The 19,859-nt window shown below is 47.8% G+C and overlaps 1 protein-coding gene across 1 annotated transcript in view; it reads left to right on the forward strand.

Annotated features, from left to right (window-relative positions):
- The first annotated feature begins 19,180 nt into the window (after positions 1 to 19,180).
- The window catches only part of ADCY9 (adenylate cyclase 9), a 116,869-nt gene continuing 116,190 nt past the window's right edge, over positions 19,181 to 19,859 (forward strand). Inside the window, exon 1 of the mRNA XM_036090826.2 lies at positions 19,181 to 19,722. The gene's annotated coding sequence lies outside the window, so the exon portion shown is untranslated. The remainder of the gene's footprint in view (positions 19,723 to 19,859) is intronic.

Raw genomic sequence — 19,859 nt, forward strand, 5'->3', positions numbered from 1 at the left:
TGAGAGTCTGGGGCCCAGGGTGGAGAGTGCGGGTAGGGACTGCGGGTGTCTTCAGGGGGGATGTTGAGGCTGTGGGAGCCCGAGGCTGGCTCTGTTGTTAGCCACTGTGTTGGGGTCCAGGTCAGAAGTCCAGTCCCTTGGGTGGGCCAGTTTGCTTTGTTGCCACGGAGACCACACTGTCTCCACATGAACCCATTCCTCCTTCCCAGAGAAAGTTAGCACTTGCTGTATGCCAGAAACTGCACAAAGTATCTGTATCTATCCATCTTTTTTTTTTTTTTTTAAGTAGGCTCCACACCCAGTGTGGAGTCCAACACGGGGCTTAAACTCATGACCCTGAGATCAAGACCTGAGCTGAGATCAAGAGTTGGACACTTAACTGACTGAACCACCCAGGTGCCCCTATAGGTATCCATCTTTATAGATTGGAAAAATTACATCTTTATCTTTATCAGCTCCTAATGGATATTTTGTACTTCCTTCAATTATAAGTATAAGCAACAGACCACAATACTATTATCAGACCACAATCTTAGTATTTGCCACCCTGAAAATCACAGATGCTGAGTCGAAGAGGACCAACACTGCAAATCGGTGAAAGGACCTGGATTGTTTTCTCCATGTTGGTATTGCAAGCTAGGTGGGTGCAAATGGAGGGGTTTCTTTTCTTCTTCTTTTTTTTTCATTGCTTTATGAGCCATGTCAACATAACCACTGAGGGAAGATGCCTGGAACATTGCCAAAGAGGAGGCAGTATGAGCAAAAATTTCAGTTTATCCCCAGTGGAAATTTCCATGGATGTGTCTTTGGGCTAAGGGGTCAAATGATTAGACTCAGATGGAAGTCTGAAGGGGCTCTGAGTAAGTAGTTAGTCTCCTTTACTCTTGTTCATTTTATGTTTTTCTTCTTCATTCACTCTTTGTTAACTGTGATATAATTCACATTCCACAAAACTCACCCTTTTAAAGTGCGCAGTTCGGTGGTGGTGGTTATATTCACAAAGTTGTACGGGCATCACCACCATCTTCCCAGAACATTTTTATCACCCCCAAAAGAAGTGCCCACCCCTTAGCATTAACTCCTCACCCACCTCAAGCCCTAGCCTGGGAACCACGAATCTACTTTCTGGTTTACAATGTTTTGTAATTTTCATGGTGAAAGTCTTGTACTTCTTTTGTTATATTCATTAACTTTTTTTTTTTTTTTTTTTTTTTTAAGATTTTATTTATTTGACAGAGAGCGAGAGAGGGGAGCTGGAGAGGGAGAAGCAGCCTGGAGAGGGAGACGCAGACTCCCCGCTGAGCAGGGAGCCCAATGTTGGGCTCGATGTGGGGCTCGATCCCAGGACGCCAGGATCATGACCTGAGCCGAAGGCAGACGCTTAATGACTGAGCCACCCAGGTGCCCCTATATTCATTTACTTTTAAAGAAAAGTATTTGCCAGAGGAACTTTTTGACTGATGAGCTTCTTTGTTTTAACAATAACACTGCAGTTTTCATCGCCTGTGAAATGTATGCGGATTCTTGAATTTCTCAGAGTTCTCATGATTAACACTTTTCGTCCAATCCCCAGACTTTAATTTCAAATTTTATTTACTTTAGCTGTCTCGGCCAACACAGTAGAAACCATATGCCAAGGCCCTATCCCATAGCTGTGCTCTGTAGGGACCAGACTTAATGTACACTAAGACAGTGTAGGGGCACCTGGGTGGCTCTGTTGGTTGAGCGTCCGACTCTTGATTTCAGCTTGGGTCATGATCTCAGGGTTGTGCCCTGCATTGGGCTCTGCGCTCAATGGGGAGTCTGCTTCTCTCTCTCTCTCTCTCTCTCCCACCATCTCTCCCTGCCCCTCCCACCCTGCTTGCGTGCTCTCTCTCTCTGAAATAAATAATAAAATCTTAAAAAAAAATTAAGGCAGTGTATCTATTTGGAATGCATATGGATATAAACAACAGAAAGCCCTACTTTACAGACTGATACCAATAAAAAACTATTTTTTCCTATGTAGTAAAAAGTTCAGGGGAAATGTCCTGGGGCTAGTATCAATGATCACCAGGAACTCAGCTTCTTTCTACTTTTCTGTTCCTCTATCCTTAGCAGAGGCCTTTATTCTCAAGCCTCTTGCCTCCTGGTTGCAAGATAGCTGCTGCACCTCCAGGCCTCACACTTATGTTCCAATCAGGAAGAAGGAGGGAGGAAGGGTGAAAGGATGCAGAACTTTCCCTTAGCAGGTCCTTATCTTCTTATTTAGGTGGAGAAGGCCTCCCCTGGGCTTGGGAAAGCCAAGTGTCTGGTTTATATTAACTATCTTATTTAATGCCTATTTTAAACATCTGAGGTAGGTCATATTTCCCCTGCTTTACAGATGTGGAAGCTTAGAGAACTTAGTAACTTTCCCAAGGTCACACCGTCAGTGGCAGAACTAAGATTAACCGTGATAACACACTATGTTTTTCCAGCCTGCGTTTCATCATTGCATACAAAGCAATTCCTTGTTCGGTTTTTTTCATTTGGGTCTCCTGAACCTCGTGGAGATGGGCAAGGCAGGTATTAGAATAGCCTCATGTCACAGAAGAGGAAGTAAATGATGACTTGCCCAAGGCACCCAGCCGGCAACTTTCATTGAACTGGGTTTAATCTCCGGTCTCGTGTCCTGTCTTCTGGACCCCGCGGTCTGTGTGCGGTTGAGGAGCTCTGGATTCCTTGAGGGACATGGACACACAGAAGGAAAAGGTGCAAACATTTAAGTTTGCACAGGCTCAGCTTCTGGGGGTTTTCTGCCGATTCTCCCCCTCCTTTTTTTCCCTATAGTTTTCATCCCTCTGACGTATTTTATTTTCTAACTGGAAGTTTGTACCTCTTCATCCCCTTTGCCTATGTCACCCATCCCTCCCGCCCCCGTCCCCTCTGGCAACCACTAGTTTCTTCTCGGTACTTAGGAGTCCACTTCCGTTTTGTTTGTTCATCTGCTTTGTTTTGTTTTGTCTTGTTTTATTTGGATTCCACATATAAGCAAAATCATATGGTATTAGTCGTTTTCTGTCTGACTTATTTCACTTAGCAGAATACCCTTGAGGTCCATCCACATTGTTGTGAATGGCAAGATCTCATTTTTTTATGGCTGAGTTATATTCCATCGTGTGTATGTATGTGTGTGTGTGTATGTATATCATATCTTCTTATCTGTTCATCTACTGATGGATACTTAGGTTGTTTCCATATCTTGACTATTGTAAATAATGCTGCAGTAAACATAGGGGTACATACATCTTCTTGAATGAATGCTTCATTTTCTTTGGGTAAATACCCGGAAGTGAATTACTGGGTTGTAGGGTAGCTCTTATTTTCAATTTTTTTGAGGAACCTCCATGCTATTTTCCACAGTGGCTGTGCCAATTTACAATCCCACCAACCGTGCGCAAGGGTTCTCTTTTCCCCCACATGCTCGCAACACTTGTTCTCTCTTATCTTTTTGATGATAGCCGTTCTGACTGGTGTGGGATGACATCTCACTGTGGTTTTGATTTGCGTTTCCCTAATGAGTGATGTGGAGTATCTCTTCATGTGTTTCCTGTCCCTGCTGGGCGGGTGAGTCTGGGACTACGCAGTGATGCACACCACTTTGTTTTAGAAGAGACCCTGTGCACAGAGGGGTCTGCGTTGCCCTTCTCCACCCATGGGTTCCACTCTTTTAGTGCGTGTGCTTTCCAATTTTACTGCAGACAGGTACCTGCTGCAGGAAGGGGAGTTTCCTAGACCGAAAAGTCAGACTCTATCTTAAGTATTATTTTTCTCTTCTTGAACACAGGTCACAGAGGAGGGGATATTTCTTGAAAACCCAGTCTGATTACATGGTAAAAGGAAAGAAGAAAACTGATTCCAAGTGAATTTCCTGTTGGCCTTGATAGAATTAAATTAATTAATTAAATAAAACCCCCAGTAATCCACTTTTTTTTAAAGCCTGTGTGTATCATGACGAATGTGGCTCTGAGCTCTGACCTCAGTGCTTGGGTCATGGGTCTTTGAGAAAAATCTGTAAATGATTTATAGAAGAGCAGACATGAAGGCTCCAACTACAGTGAATAGATGAACATGATGGGTTGCAGCATTTGGATAAAAAGATATCCATTTTAAAATAGAATTATGATATTTTGATGTTGTGTTAAGTAAGAAAATGTTGGTAATCACAGGGAGCAGATTGGTATTATGATGAGGCCTTAACTTGGTTCTCAATATGGAGGCACATAGTAGGTACTCAATAAAATATTCACTGAATACGTCTGGGAGTCAAGCCAACTTAATGAATTGATCACTGGACTTTTGACACCACAATCAGATAAACAATTTTAAAGTAGCCTGTGTATTCTGTGGTTATTCCGTGACTCCAAATGATCTCTAAAATAAGCCATTATCAAATTGGTGTTGCGAATTAGAGGGCAAAAGCCCAAACTTAAATCCGCTTTCACGGAGGAAACCTCACGGGGTAATCATTTCTTCCCTGCTCTTGCTAGTGGTCTGAAATGTGAGCAGCATTAGCGGCTAACACAAGCAAGCAGGCTGCCTGCTGGGTCCCAGTCGGCTTGGGATCAATGCAAATTGAGGGGCTGCCCAGGAGCTAACCACACAGACACAATGATGTGCTGTGCTGGCGGTCCACTGCTGGATGCGAATGGAGGGTTTTTAAGTGTTCCTAGCTGCTCTTTCTTACAAGCACAGAAGAAGCAGCCAGGATAGAGCCCTTCTTTGGGTGTGTCTTCTCCATCCTCCTGTCCTTCCAGCTGCTCAGGCTGATGACCTTGGAGTCGTCTTAACTCCTGTTTCTCTCACGTTCCTCGTCGGATCTGTGAGCAAACCCACTGGCCTTGCTTTGAGAACATATGCGTTGTGTCATCACTGTTAACTGCCTTCACTGATACTGTGCTAGACCAAGCTACAGTCCTTTCACACCTGGGCTCCCAAAGCAGCCGCCTCGCTGGTTTTCCTGCTTCTGCCCTGCCTTCTTACACGTGATGTTCAACACAGTGGGCAGAGGGATCCTTTCTACAGGCTTAAGACCAATCATGTAACTCTTCTCCATTCTTCTCTGAATTCTCCAGATCCTCATCCTGCTTGGAGTAAAACCTCAAGTCCTTCCAGTGGCTTATCACCCCCATGGCTTCTCTGAATTGATCTGCCACTCTCTCTGCTTTCTGTGCTTGGGCCACATGGGCCTCCTCCCTGTTCCTGGAGCACATCAGGTGGGCTCCTGTCTCCACGCAGTTCTTGCTACCTCAATCCCTCTGCCTGTGACATTGTTCCCCAGATATCCACATGGTCCCTTCTCTCACATTCTCCAAATCTCTGCCCAAATGTGTCCTCCTCAGTGAGACCTCATCACCCTGTTTAAAACTGCAGCTATGTATTTAAAACTATTAGGTTTGCTATAGTTTTTTTTTGGGGGGGATAGGTATTTTTTTTATTAGGTTAAGGAAGTTTCTATTCCTAGTTTGCTGAAAGTTTAAAAAATGGATAGTTATTGAATTTCATTGATTTCATTGATTTTTTACCTCTGCCTACTGAGATCATCATGCCTCCTTTAATATGGCAATGTGGTTAATTGTATTAATATATTTTCCAATATTAAACCAGTCCTGTATTTCTGGAATATCCAAGTGGCCCAATAGGGGGAACGCAAGCAGAGTATGGCAATCTTGTTGAGTTGAGGAGACAGATATAGGCATTTGAAGAGGCTGAAGCAGTTGGAATTTGCAGAGCAGAGTCCCAGAGAGGAGGATCCTAGGCAAAGAAAGAGTTCTAAAAATCTGGAGACTGTTACTGAATACCAAGCCACAAATACACAGGGGGAAACTCCATGAAGCTGGTCAAAGGACAACTGGAGAACTATAAACTGAACAATACGTGGGTGATACTGGAGTTCTAAACAGCTAGAGTGGAGAGTCATCACTGAACACATGGACATTCATAGAGACCCCAGAAGGGTCAGTGTCACTAGTTAAGCTGAAGTATTTCTACAGGAAAGGCTATTAAAGATATGTCCAAACAAAGCTTAAAAACATGCTTTGAGAGAATTAACCTAATCAGCAAATAACCTAACTTCCTGTTAGAACAAAGTCTGATACTCTTGAAAAGAAGGCAACAAACTCTAGCACTCAACAATGCACAATTCACAATGTCCAGCATCCAACAAAAAATTACTTGACATGAGAAGAGGTGATCAAATGTGATCCATAATCTGGAGCAATATCAGTCAATAGAAACAGTCAGAAATGACAGAGATGAAATGACTCACAGACAAGGACTTTAAATCATCTATTGTAAATATCCTCAAAGACTTAAAGGAAATCATGTAATGTGGAGAAAAGTGTAAGATATTTTAAAAAACCCAAATGGTCCTTGTGGCACTGAAAATTTCAGTATATGAAATGAAAACTTCACCAGATGGGGTTCTGCAGAAGAACACATCAGTGAACTCATAAACATAGGAATGGATACTATTCACACTAATGCACAGAGAAAAAAAAAACCCCACCAGATCCTCTCTGACCTGTGGGACAATGTTGAGCAGCATGTGTATGTGTGATTGTGTGTAATGGAAGTCCCAGGAAGAAGAAGGTCAAGAAAGAAATAGATTTGAAGAGGGCACCTGGTGGCTCATTCGGTTAAGCATTTGCCTTTAGCTCAGGTCATGATTCCAGAATCCCAGGATCGAGTCCTGCATCGGGCTTCCTGCTAAGCAGGGAGTCTGCTTCTCCCTCTGACTCTCCCCCCTCTCCCTCAGTGCTTTCTCTCTCAAATAAATAAATAAAATCTTTAAAAAAAAGAAATAGATTTGAAGAGCTAATGGCCAAAGTTTTTTCCACATTTAATGAAAGCTGTAAAGATAGTTATAGACAGATCTAAGACACTCAAAGAATCCCAAACAGAATAAACATAAAACCAAACCAAGACACATGATAACCAAATTGCTGAAAACCAGTGATAATGAAAAAAATCTTAAATTTCAGAGACAAAGATACATTAAATATAGAACAAAGGTTAGAATTACTCCAGATTTCTTGTCATAAATGATGTAAGCCAGAAGACATCAAAACATCTTCAAAGCAGTGGAAGAAAAAGCAATCATCTAGAATTCTGTATCTAGTGAAATTATTTTTCAAAAAACTCTTTAGCTAGTCGGGTGGCTGTATGACTGTTCTGGCCAGGGAGATACGAACAAAAGTGCTCTGTGCATGCGTTTATTCTCCCTCCTCCTCCTTCCTGTCTGGAGCTCCAGAAACTATCCTACACAGAAGGGGGGGACCTTTAGATATAGGACAGTGACTTTTCCTTTGTTGGACAATGAAAGGGCAACAGGATCTAAGGAGTCTGGTTCTCCAACACCGTGGATTGCCAGACCAGCCCCAGACTGAGCCTTCAGGACGTATCACAGTGAGAAGGGTTAAGCTGTTATTTGGAGGTTTTCTCTAACCCTGAACCCAAGTCTAATATGATTAGCTATTTGAAAGAATAGCAGTTGGTAAGTCTCTTACAAGATCCAGAACAAAGAAGACACAAATAAATAATATGAAGATTTTAGAAGGGGACATAATCATAAATGCAGCAGAGATGACAAGAATAATAAAAGATTATGAAAAACCTACCAATAATTTTCATGTTCAGGAAAAAAAAGCATACATTTCTAGAAAAAAAAATCACTAAGTCAAGAAAAAGCAAAGACTTGAAACAGACCCTTGTCCTCTGATGTTAGCAGCATTATTCACAAAAGCAAAAAGGTGGAACCAATCCAGATGTCCATTGATGAATGAATGTGGTATAGACATACAATGGAATCTTCTTCAGCCTGAAAAAGGAATGAAATTCTGACACCTACTACAACACTGATGGACCTTGAGAACGTTATGCTGAGTGAAATAAGCCGGACACAAAAGGACAAATATTGCATGATTCTTCTCCTACGAGATGCTAGAATGGTCAGATTCGTAGAGACAGAGGGTAGAATAGAGGTCACGGGGGCCAGGCGGCAGAGAGGAAACGAGGAGTGAGTGTTTAACGGGGACAGAGGCTCAATTTGGGAAGAGGTAATGTTTTGGATGTAACGGATGGTGGTGATGGTTGCACAGCAGTACAAATGTACTTACTGCCATTGAACTATACGCTTAAAAATGGTTAAAATGGTAAAGTGTATGTCATATGTATTTTGTCAGAATAACTTTTTTTCTTCTTAGGTATCGTGGAGCAGGGGATGTGCCAATACCACTCAGGCCTCCCCGTTGCTAGAAATGGAACACTGGCCCTGACATCCTAAAGCTTCTAGCTTAATGACTTCTGCTCTGTACTTCTCCTTTCTTGGCATTTCCATAACTGGAAGAATGGGTGCAAATATATAATATTATAGTATCTAGCTATTAGAGATTTTTATTTTTTTATTTTTTAAGTAATCTCTACACCCAGTGTGGGGCTTGAACTCACAACCCCGAAATCAAGCGTTGCATGCACTACAGACTGAGCCGGCCAGGTGCCCCAGGAACCAGTCATTAGAAGGAGCAGACATAACTTCTCCTCCCAGCAGGAAGCCTGTTGATAAAGAAGAGGAGCCCCTGGAACAGCATGGCTGACCCTTGTCCCCAGACCTTTTCCTCACGTGAACTGGCAGGTGAAGTCTGCTCAGCTGCCCCGCGTGCTCCAGGCTTACAAACCAAGGTCCACTTTTAGAGCTGCCAGTGGGGATGACATCTGTTTGGCACTGGGCTGTGGGCCGGGCTCCGGGGTGAAATCAGCTCCCAGTGCCCGTCTTTCAGAGCCCGTGTCTGCAGGATGCTGTTTTTCCAGAACAGCCTCTACCTTCAGAATCACCTGAGTCTCACAAATGCACCAGGAATTCACCTTGCAGCCTGGCACATTCCGAGTCCCCGCGTGGGGCGGCCGCTCCCAGATTCTTCGCGAGAGCCTCAACAGACCCGCCTTCCCCGCACGCCTCCCCCAGCCCCTCAGGTGTTTCCGCCTCCTGATTTGGAGCCGTGGTGCCACCAGGCAGGGATGTGTCTGCGTTTGTGCGTGACATCATTGATCCTGGATGGGAGGTAGGTTTCTTCCTCACCCCAAGCACGTTTCTACAACTGTCCCGGTTCCACCTTCGTAAGCAGATACAGCTGGGAGGGTCTGCTGATGGGCTCTGTGCAGGGGCTGTCCTGTAAGGGCAGCCCAGGCACCCACACTGTGCCTCACGGATCTCCCAGAGGCTTCTGAGCCTCTTCTCCACATGGTCCCACCCTGCCCATGCTGCTTACTTGGCTCATATCCCCTGTGCCCTGCAGCCCAGCTGGCCTGCTCATCTCCCCCAGCACAGCCCCCTCCTCCAGAATCCCCCAGACACTCCAGCCCTCCATGAGCCCTCCTGGGACCAGCAGGTCTTCAAGGCATTTTCTCTCCCCACCCATGTCTGATACCCTTTCCCTGCTTGCCAGGAGCAGACAGTGGGTGTGTTGAACATAACTAAAGTCCAGAACTGCATGTGACCGGTTGCATCTTGGACTTCCACTTTGAGCCAGTGAGGAAGGAGACCTGCCGGCTCCCTGCATGTCCCTGTCTTGGCAGCCGGGCACTGCTGCATCGCCACTGTTCCTGGCTGGGCACGGGTGGGGCCACATCTCCTGCAGATGGTACTGTGACCACAGCCTCAGCTGAGAAGGAATCAGGAGGAAGCCCAGCTCTGGGCTGAGTTGTCATATGGAGTTAGCCTGCTACCCGCCGCCCTCGTGGGGCACTGTGGCCTGGCTGTAGCAGAGACGATTAACACAACCTCCATCTTCTTGGGGGTACCGAAGCAGCCCAGGAATGCGGTTTTATGCTGTCCTGGCAATGCTACCCTGGCTCTTGAGGATTTTCTTTCCCCAGTCTCCCTGAATCTCAGAAGCGCTGATTCCGCCCTGCCTGGCCCTGGGCTGTGCTCACTCGATGCTGCTCCGGGAACCAGCACACTGAACCTGCCCCCAGTTCTTGGGTGATGGGCCCCACCGCCTGCTTGTCTGAGGTCTGCCTGTCCTAAGGTTGTGGCAGGGGCAGCTACCACCACACCCCCATCCCCACTGAAGAATGGGGTGATACTGCAGACCTAAACCAGCCTTGTATGAACCAGAAACCCAGTACAAAGGAACCAGATGAATGGGAGGACATTGAATGCAGCGGAGTTAGAAGGTGGCATTCGGGGACACTCCTGAGTTCAAATCCCACCCCCTCCCCGGTATTTGTTGGCTAAACCTTGGTTTCGTCAAAGGGTGGTTGAGGATGGAATGAGACAGTAAGTGGACATGCCAGACACAGAGCAAGCGAGCATAGTGGTAATTATTGCTATCAGGCTGGGGCAGAGAGAATAGTGAGCTAGATCCACTTCTGTCAAGGAATGGCTCTGTGACCTCCAGGACCACCAACCCCAGCCTCGGTGCCTGCCTCTGTCCCGGGGCTGTTTGTCTTGTCCGCTGACCTCCCAGCACTGTTCTGAGGATCAAAGGAAGGAGTACAGAGGCAAGCCTCCTGCAAACTGTAAAGTATTTCATAAACCCAAGATGTTTGTATTATGATGTACACAGTGTCCCAGTGTGCGTATACCCTCGTGTCTTTGAATGTGCCTTTGAGTAACTCAAGATGGGGGAAAAGGCGGTTTCCTAGCTCTTAATGTTGCCAGGCTTTGAAACGTGCTTACACTTGGCTCCCACACAGGCTGAAATTAAACTGTGAACACACGTTCCCTGTTCATGGCCTGCGATTTTGCAGCTGGGTTATTGCTTTGCATGGCTTCCTGTCTGTCCTCCTGTGATTACCGACTGGCTTCTGGAGGCAGGTGCAGAGAGAAGGAGACAGTTTAGACAGGGGGGACTCCAGACCCTGCAGCCTGGGTACCAGCCCTTCCTGCACCCCATTTCCTCCTCCCAGGAGTGGAGAGCCTTCGAAGAGCGATCCACACATCTGATTTTAAGTTGTGGTGTGGTTGATAATACAAGCAGGTCCAAATTGCTAGGGAAGCACACAGAGGGTCAACTTCTTAGTTTTGGGGAAAGGGGCAAAAGGTCAACGCTTTCCTTGGGGCCATTCCTGCGGTGAATCCCATTTCAAGAACTCAGTATTCCTGTCCCTAAATATCCTTGGCTGGAGAGGTACAAAAGGGGTCATTGCACAGGGTATGTGTGGAGGGGATAAAGTCACAGAAACGACTGGGCAGAGGAAGTGGAAAATTTAAAATAGATTCATTGTTTTTTTATTCTACTTGCATATTCATAGGCTTATGAACTGTTATTATTATTATTATTATTATTAATTGTGGTGGAATACATCTAAAAAAGGTACCGTCTGTATTAGTTGGCTAGAGCTGCCATAACAGAGTACTGAAGACCAGGCAGCTTGAACAACAAAAATTTGTTTTCTCCTGGTTCTGGAGGCCGGGAGCCCGAGATCAAGGTGTTGGCAGGATTGGTTTCTTCTGAAACCCCCCTCCTGGGCTTGTGGATGGCTGTCTTCTTGTGCTTCTTCAGATCATCTTTCTCTGTACGTGTAAGTGTCCTAATTTCCTCTTCTTTTGAGGATGCCAGTCATCCTGGTTTAGGGCCTACCCTCATGACTTCATTTTAACTTAATCACCTCTTCCAATAACTTATTTCCAATGCAGTCACATTCTAAGGTATTGGGGGTTTGGACTTCAACATATGGATTTGGCGGGGAGGGGGTTGGCACGATTTAGCCTGTAACTCACTGTAAACTGCCCGTCACACCTAACTGCCACACAGTAGGAGGGCCAGAGAGGAACCAGCCTGCGGGCCCACTGGCTCCTCCTTCCAGGCTCCCCACCTCACCGTTCTGTCTAAGAGAGGATATGGATGTTGCCCCAAATTATAACACTATTCCTGGAAACTGTGGGCAAATGGGACTCTTAGAACCAAAGACATCTTATGTAGGTAACGAGTTGCAGTTAGTTAAGAGCACTCTTTGGAAATATTGTAGAGTCTTCAAATTTATTTACTTATTTAGAGAAAGCAGGCATGTGGTGGGGGGGATGGGCAGAGGGCGATGAAGAGGGAGAGAAGCAGACTCCCGGCTGACCACCGAGCCTGACTCGGGGCTTGATCTCATGGGCCTGAGATCATGACCTGAGCCAAAATCAAGAGTCGGACACTTAACTGATTGAGCCACCTGGGCGCCCCTCTTGTAGAGTGTTCTATAGGCCCTGCACACAAGAAAGGCTTGTCTCTTGCAAACAGTCCCAGCACACTGTGGCATGGTGGGTTTTATCATGACTCGTGTGAGGATCTCGTCATGAAGCATTGAAACATGAAGCATAAATGAGAACAGAGAAATCCAGAAAAAACTGTGCTGGTCGTATACAGCCTGGACTCAACAGTGTGGAGCTTCTCAGATATTGAGTATTGTAGATGGTACTGGATACTTCCTCCTGGAATGTTTCTATATTTGAAAAAAAAATGTATTTATTGGCATTGTGGTAATACTTGTCTAGTTCACTGACTTTCTTTCTGAGTAGTGTTAATGGTAATTTGATATGATTGTGTGCCTAAATATACCCTCATCATCCTAACAAGTATATGGGGTTCTACCATGGTGGATACCGATGGATGCGGCTAACAATTTGCAGGTTCATTGTGCAAGGGACTGTCCTAGGAGGGCTCCTGGGTAAAAGCCAGCAGCAGTCCACCAGGATCAGAACCGTCTGGATAGTGTTTTCCTAAGCGAAGGTTTAGATAGATACTGAATGCTCAGCTTTCCAGCCATTTTTGCTTCTCAGATGAGTGGCAGCCAGCCTGGAAGAGCCTTCTTTGGAAAACCTGACGAATGCAGGGAAAAACACTTGGAAGTACTGACACGGGAGAGGGTCTCCTACAAAATGACCTGACCAGAACATTCTAAAGCAGCAAATGATCATAAGAATCACCTGGGGAGATTTGAAATGCTCTCCTGTACCCCTTCCTATCCCCAAATGGTCACATCAGAATTTCTTTCTTTTCTTTTTTTTTTAAGATTTATCTATTTATTTGAGAGAGAGAAAGAGAGAAGTAACACAAGCAGGGAGAGGGGCAGGGGAGAGGGAGACTCCTTGAGCCGATTCCCCCCTGAGCGGGGAGCCTGACGGATGCGGGGTTTGATCCCAGGACCCTGAGATCATGACCTGAGCTGAAATCAAGAGTCAGACACTTAACCATCTGAGCCACCCAGGCTCCTCCCTATCAGAATTTCTGAGGTTGGGGTCAGATCATTAGTGTCCACAAGCATCCCAGATAGTTGTGGCATGTGGCCGGGCTGAGAAGCACTGTGTAAAGGGAAGCCTATGGTTGGCATGTCCCACCACCTGCTCTGAGTTTCTAATCAGCTTTTTAGTGACTCCTCTAAACTGTGAATGGACAGCCAAAGCTGACCAGACATGTAAGAAAAGCCTCTAACTTGAAGAAGGCCAAAACAATGAGAAAAGGTGAAGACTATGGAAAAAAAAATTTTTTTTTTTTAAATCTATTTTCAGTATCTTCAGAGAGATGAGAAGTTATTCCACTGGTGAAATGAGAAAAGGATGAGATTTTAAAAATTCAGAAGACAGGGCGCCTAGGTGGCTCAGTTGGTTAAGCGTTTGCCTTCAGCCCAAGTCATGATCCCAGGGTCCTGGGATCGAGCACCGTGTGCAGGCTCCCTGCTCAGCAGGGAGTCTGCTCCTCCCTCTGCCCCTTTCACACCCTCCCCCCCACCCCCGCTCCTGTTCTCTCTCTCTCAAATAAATAAAATCTTAAAAAAAAAAAATCAGAAGACAGAAAAGCCCTTGGATATTAAAACATGACAGTAGAATTATTATTGTGCAAAGTTTTTGAAGAGAAAAGGAAAAAAGGATAGAAAGAAAAATCTCTATAAAAGATTAAAAGGTGGGGCGCCTGGGTGGCTCAGTTGGTTAAGCGACTGCCTTCGGCTCAGGTCATGATCTCAGGGTCCTGGGATCGAGCCCCGCATCGGGCTCCCTGCTCAGCGGGAAGCCTGCTTCTCCCTCTCCCACTCCCCCTGCTTGTGTTCCCTCTCTCACCGTCTCTCTCTCTGTCAAATAAATAAAAATAAAATCTTTAAAAAAAAAAAAAAAAAAAAAAGATTAAAAGGTAAAGTTAAGGAAATCTCCCAGAACATTGAGCAAAAAAGTCAAAGGGAGAAAAAGGAAAGTCACAGAGATGGAAAAGATAAGAAAATAAGAGGAACAGACAGGAGGTCCAGCATTCCAACAATAAGCATTGCAGAAAGAGAACAGGGAAAACAGAAGAGAGAAATCATCAAAGACACAATTTCATAAAAGTTCCCAGAAATGACGAACATGAGTCTTCCGATTGCGAGGGGCCAGCCAAGGCCTAACACAATGGATGAACACAGACCCACGCTACGATCCAGCATGGTGACGTTTTGGAGCTATGGGGAAACTTCCAGAGAGAAACCAGGTTTCATACTTAGGATCAAGAGTCAGAAGGTATCTGAGCTCTCATCACAACACTGGAAGCCACAGGATGCTTGGCAACGTGCTCTCTCGGCTCACGCTCCTGGTCTGTAAAATGGGCATGGTGTCGTGTAAGCCAAGTTTCTGCAGGCGTCTCTAGAGGCTTTTTAAACAGAAGTGACCCAATTCCTCCTCTTTCTCACCTGCACTGGTCAGGGCTGACCTCCACCCCGCTGTGTGTCCTTGGGGTCTCCTGCAGCTCTCAAGATGCTGAAGGTTTGCTCTAGTCCCCTGTGAAGCAGAGAGAGCCCCTCCTGCCTTTTGTCTTTCATGTCTGCACGGTTGGAGGGGTCACGTGGAGTGCTAATTGTACCTTCGCTTGCGGTTTGTGATGAAACAGTTTGTGGGCGTTTCCTGGGGCTGCCATAACAATGACCCCAAACTTGGTGGTTTCACACAACAGAAATGTATTTGCTCACATTTCCGGAGGCCAGAAGTCAGAAATGAAGGTGTCAGCGAGGCCTTGCTCCCTCTGAAGGCACTGGGGGGAGGGTCTTCCCTGCCTCTTTCAGCTTCTCCCGGCAACACTTGGCGTTCTCTGCCTTGTGGACACATCACTCCAATCTCTGCCCCCATCTTCCCCATGGCCTTCTCCTCCCTGTGTGTCTCTGTGTCCCCCATTGTCTTGAAGGACATCAGTCACTGGATGTAGGGCCCATCTGAATCCAGAATGACCTCATCTTCAGTAATTACATCTGCTAAGACCCTATTATGGATTCCCAATTAGGGAATGGGACGGGAGTAACAGTTCAGCAGGAGCTGGGCCAGGTTGCAAATCTGAGGGACAGTCACCATGCTTTACTCAGAATCTTCACCCTCTGTCTCAGTTAAACTTGCTGGGTCAACCAACCAGCTCCTCCTTGCTTCAAAATGTGATTGCCCCTGGACTGGTCCTCCCTGGCCCCCCTGGGGTCATAAATATGCCCATCACATATTTTAGCTTTAGGTTCAAGCTAGAACCTCTACTATATATGTAGGTGGAAAGAGCTGTAAACTCATAAGCATTACATTGAATATTACTTATTCTGCTTATTAAAAGCAACCAAGAACTTAACTATTTCACACACATCTTGTCTCTTATAATTCCATTATGCATTCATTCAATAGGCATTATTGAGCTATGCACCAGGCACAGCAGGATTTGGAATATATATAGTTGGCTAGATCAAAGACTCCTGGGTTGTTGTGGAGCCTGCCAGGGATTTTGATGATCTTCCCTAATCAGCCTTCTTTTACTTTGCCTCAGTACCTGATCCTCTGCCAGTGTGGAGGCAGCTGCCTGAGACCTGTGACCATCCACTGATGGAGGGGAAAACATGTGGGTCTATTCCTACAAACTCACCCTTACCAGGCAAGAGAAGAAGGACTCAAAGCTTGTTAACTGCAGCTTGATTGGATGAGAACAGGGAATCCCCCCTTCCAGTGGGTGGTTCTCCAAAATGATTGCCCACCTGACCACCAGAAATAACATGGGCACTGCTGAGACCTCAAGGACCAACGTGACGAGAATGGCCAGAGCTCCATCCATGTGTTCTTTATCTTGAAGCCAGTCATGTTGTTACCCTGTGCGACTTCTAATAGTTTGGAGCCAAGGCCCTCACAGGTCAGGTGAACGCGCATGTGAGGGAGGGCGAGGGTGATATGATGAAGCTGGCAACACCTGCAGAAAACTTCGGTAAAGTTTGTGTGGACACTATCTGATGCACGCTGTGTTGGGGTGGAAGTTCTGCGCACATCACAGATGGAGAGAAAACCTTACAGACCTGGAGGCAACCTGTTTGGATGGTTGGAGAAAGCAGTTGCCTCTTTCCCGTATCTGTTGAGTATTAGGCAGTAGTATGCTTTCTGGGAGTCAAGGAGAAGGGACCCAGGGCCTACCAGCGACTCCCCTCCAGGTCTTGGCATTAGGAGAACGCAGTTAACCTTTTTTGGTAGCATTCTTCCTCACGTATGATGATTCCATTTTCTTAACCCATCGCCTTCCCCAGTATCTTTCCCAGCTAGAAGCCCCTTGAAGACACAGATGGTGCATCATTGGACACCCAGGGCTTAATGCACAGCGCCGGGCACATTATCCCCAATTCCAAGGGTTTATGGAATGACTTACACCCTAACCTGGAAATTGAGGAGGCTTTGGCAGGTTACAGGCTTCATCAACAGGGAATGTTGTCCAACTGCTTCCAGGAGACATACGGGAGAGAAGGAGGGAGGTCGGCATGATCTAAAATCATGCTCGTGTCTAAAAATCTGACATAACTAATTAATTTACAAATGCCAAAGTCACCACAAGTGGTGGGTGGACTAAAATGATTACAGGAGGAGAGGAAAAGCACAGATAGATCTTTCCGATTACTGAAGGAAACCAGCAAGTGGGGAGTGAAGGGTTGCATTAAATTTTGGGGGGAATGTAAATTGTCAGCACCTTCTCCAAGGGCTTCAGGTCCCAGGCGGTGGGTTGGCATGTGAGATGCTGGGGTACGTGAGGGGCTACCATGAGGCTTAGAGAGGGTGGTGCCAAGGCTTATCAGGGCACCATGGCCTCTGGGGTCAGACCTGGTTTTGAATCTGAGCTCAGTTCCTAGACTTTGTGTGACTTGGGACACGTTGCTTATCAGTCCCCAGTTTCACATCTCTAAAATAGGGAAAATCACATGTACCTCAGAGGGTTGCGGTAAGAACCAAATAGGTCACAAGTGAAAGCGTCCAGTGGTTTCTGGCACTTACGACACGTTCAGTCAGTGTAAGTTTACTATTATTATCTCTCTTACTGGCTTGTGCAATGTACACCACTGCATCTCCGTTTCTTTGTCTGTAAAAAACAGAATACATCAGAGTTGTTTGGCACATAGTTGATGATCAGTAAAGGTTTTATTTATAACTTTTTCTGACTTTTTGTTTGGAAACAATTTTAGACTTGAAGTTGCAAAAATACTAGAGCGTTCTCCTTCACTCTACAGCAGGCTTCCCCTAATGTTAACATTGTCTGTAATCATAGTCCATTGATGAATCCAGGAAATTTACACCGGCAAGAGGCAATGCCATTCACTAAAGTGCAGACCTCTTTGAATTCTCCCAAATGCTCTTTCCTGTCCCAGTTTCCATACCAGGATCCCGTGTTCTGTTTAGTCCAATTTTTGACAGTTCCTCGCTTTTTGTCTTTCACGACCTTGACACTTTTGACCAGTACTGGCCAATTACTTGGAAGAGATATTTCTCAATTTGGGTTCGCCTGATGTTTTCTGGTGATTAGATCAAGGTTATGTACTTTTGGCAGGAATACCAGTCATGATGTTGTGTTACTTTTGTTTTGTTTTTCTTTTATCTTTATCACGGTAAAATACACATAACATGCAACTTACCACTTTAAACTATTTTAAAGTGTACAATTCAGTGGCATTTAGTACATTCACAGTGTTGTGCACCCACCACGTCCATCTAGTTCCATCACCCCCAAAAGCAACGCCTTCCCAACAGCCGCAATCCCCATTCCCAGCGCCCCCAGCCCCTGAAAATCACCTGTCTGCTTTCTGTCTATGGATGTGCCTATTCTGGACATTTCATGGAAATGAAATCATACAATATGTGGTCTTTCCTGACTGGCTCTTTTTCACTTAGTATCATGTTTTCAAGTTTCATCCCCGTTCCTTCATGGATTAGTACTTCATTCCTTTTTATGGCTGAATAATATTCCATTATGTGGACAGGCGACATTTTATTTTATTTTCTAAATCAACTGTGAAGCCTGGCGTGGGCCCCAGGGCTGGGCCTGGAAAGTGAGGGGAGGAGGAAGGAGACCCTTGTGACTGGCAGGAGGTATTAAGTATGAGGGGAAGGGCCAGGATTGGTGCACGGGGGAGTGGAGAGTATGTATGGGGACTGTACGACACATTGCAGACAACACTCAGGGAGGCCCCCGTGGGGCTGCCCTATGGATAGCAGACTCCTGTGAAAGTTTCATTTGTGGGCAGGTAAAAGCAGTTGTAGCAGATGGCCCAGGCACGGGAAAGGCAAGTCTCTGGGGCTGGAAGAGCAGGCCTGTGGGGGCCGAGGCACCAGAGGCTGGGGCTCCGACTGCGGTGGTTGCGGCGAGCACGCTCAGGGAAGGGCTTGTGCCCCCGGGGCCCGTGCTCATTGCTTAGAGAGGAAGCGGTGCCTCCCTTTCGGCAAATGCAATAGTTGCAAACTTGCATGTATTAAAAAAAGGTGTGCTGACAGGCAAACATTTTCGTTTCCTAAACGTCGCACCCGGGCTGCTCCTTAACTAGCAGTAACCACTGGTTTTCCTCGAGCGGGTCTGGGGGCCTGAGGCGGGAGGAAAACGGGTCTCGCAGAACCCCGTCACCTCCGCAGTCCCCGCAGCCCCGCAGCCCCCGCACGTCCCTCAGCCCAGCAGTGCATGCAGTGGTGGTCGGGGCACCGCGCCGCCGGGGGCGGCGGGCAGCGGGCGGAGGACTGAGGGCGGAGCTGCAGCTGGCCCGCCCCGCCCCCGCCCTGCGGCCGCGCCAGCCCGGCGCGCGCACCGTGCGCGTGCCCGGGGTCCGGCGGCGGCGTGCGCGGGCCGCGCGTGCGCGCTGCGGCGGGGCGAGGGGAGGCGCGGGCGAGTCTGTCAGTGACAGCGGGAGGGGGAGGGGGACGGGGCCGGAGATGGTGGCGGCGGCGGCGGCGGCGGCTGTGGCGGCTCTTCCGACATGAGGCAGCGGCAGCGGGAGGCACGGCGGCGGCCGCGGCCGCGGCGGCGTCGCTAGCTCGGGAGGCCGCCCCGGGCGTGGGCGGGCGGGCGTCCCGGGTCGGCGTCGCGGGAGCGGGCTCTGCGGCAGCGCCGCGCAGGGCGGCCGGCTGAGGGGCCCGCGCCCGCCGCGCCCTGCGCTCGTTGCCCGGCGTCTCCCGGGGCGCTGGGCATCCCCGCCCCGCTGGGTCGGCCCCGGAGGCCGGGAGCAGGCCCCGCTAGACGGGCCGCGCCGACGGGGGTGGCCGCAGCGCCGCGGGCTCCTCAGACTCGCGCCGGCGCCGGGGCCTCGCTGCCGCCCCTCACAGCCGGTCCGCAGCCTCCCGCGGGGCCGCCGGCCTTTGACGCAGGGGAGGCGCCGCTCGGCGCGGCATGAGGGGCCCGCCGCCGTCGGCGGGAGAGCTGTGCCGGCGAGAGCGGCTGGCGGCGTGAGAGGGCTCGGCTGGACTTGCCTCCACGGCCGCGGCGGCCGGAGCAGGCGAGTGCGCGGGTCGGGCGGCGCGGGGGGCCGAGGGGCGCCGCCGCCTCACCGGCCCCGGGCTGCCGGGTCCGTCCCGGTTGCTGCGGGCGGCCTCGGGGCGGGACGGTGGAAGCCCCGGTTAGACGTTAGCCGCA

Source organism: Halichoerus grypus, chromosome 6 (assembly GCF_964656455.1).
Source record: "Halichoerus grypus chromosome 6, mHalGry1.hap1.1, whole genome shotgun sequence".
NCBI classification, from domain to species: domain Eukaryota; kingdom Metazoa; phylum Chordata; class Mammalia; order Carnivora; family Phocidae; genus Halichoerus; species Halichoerus grypus.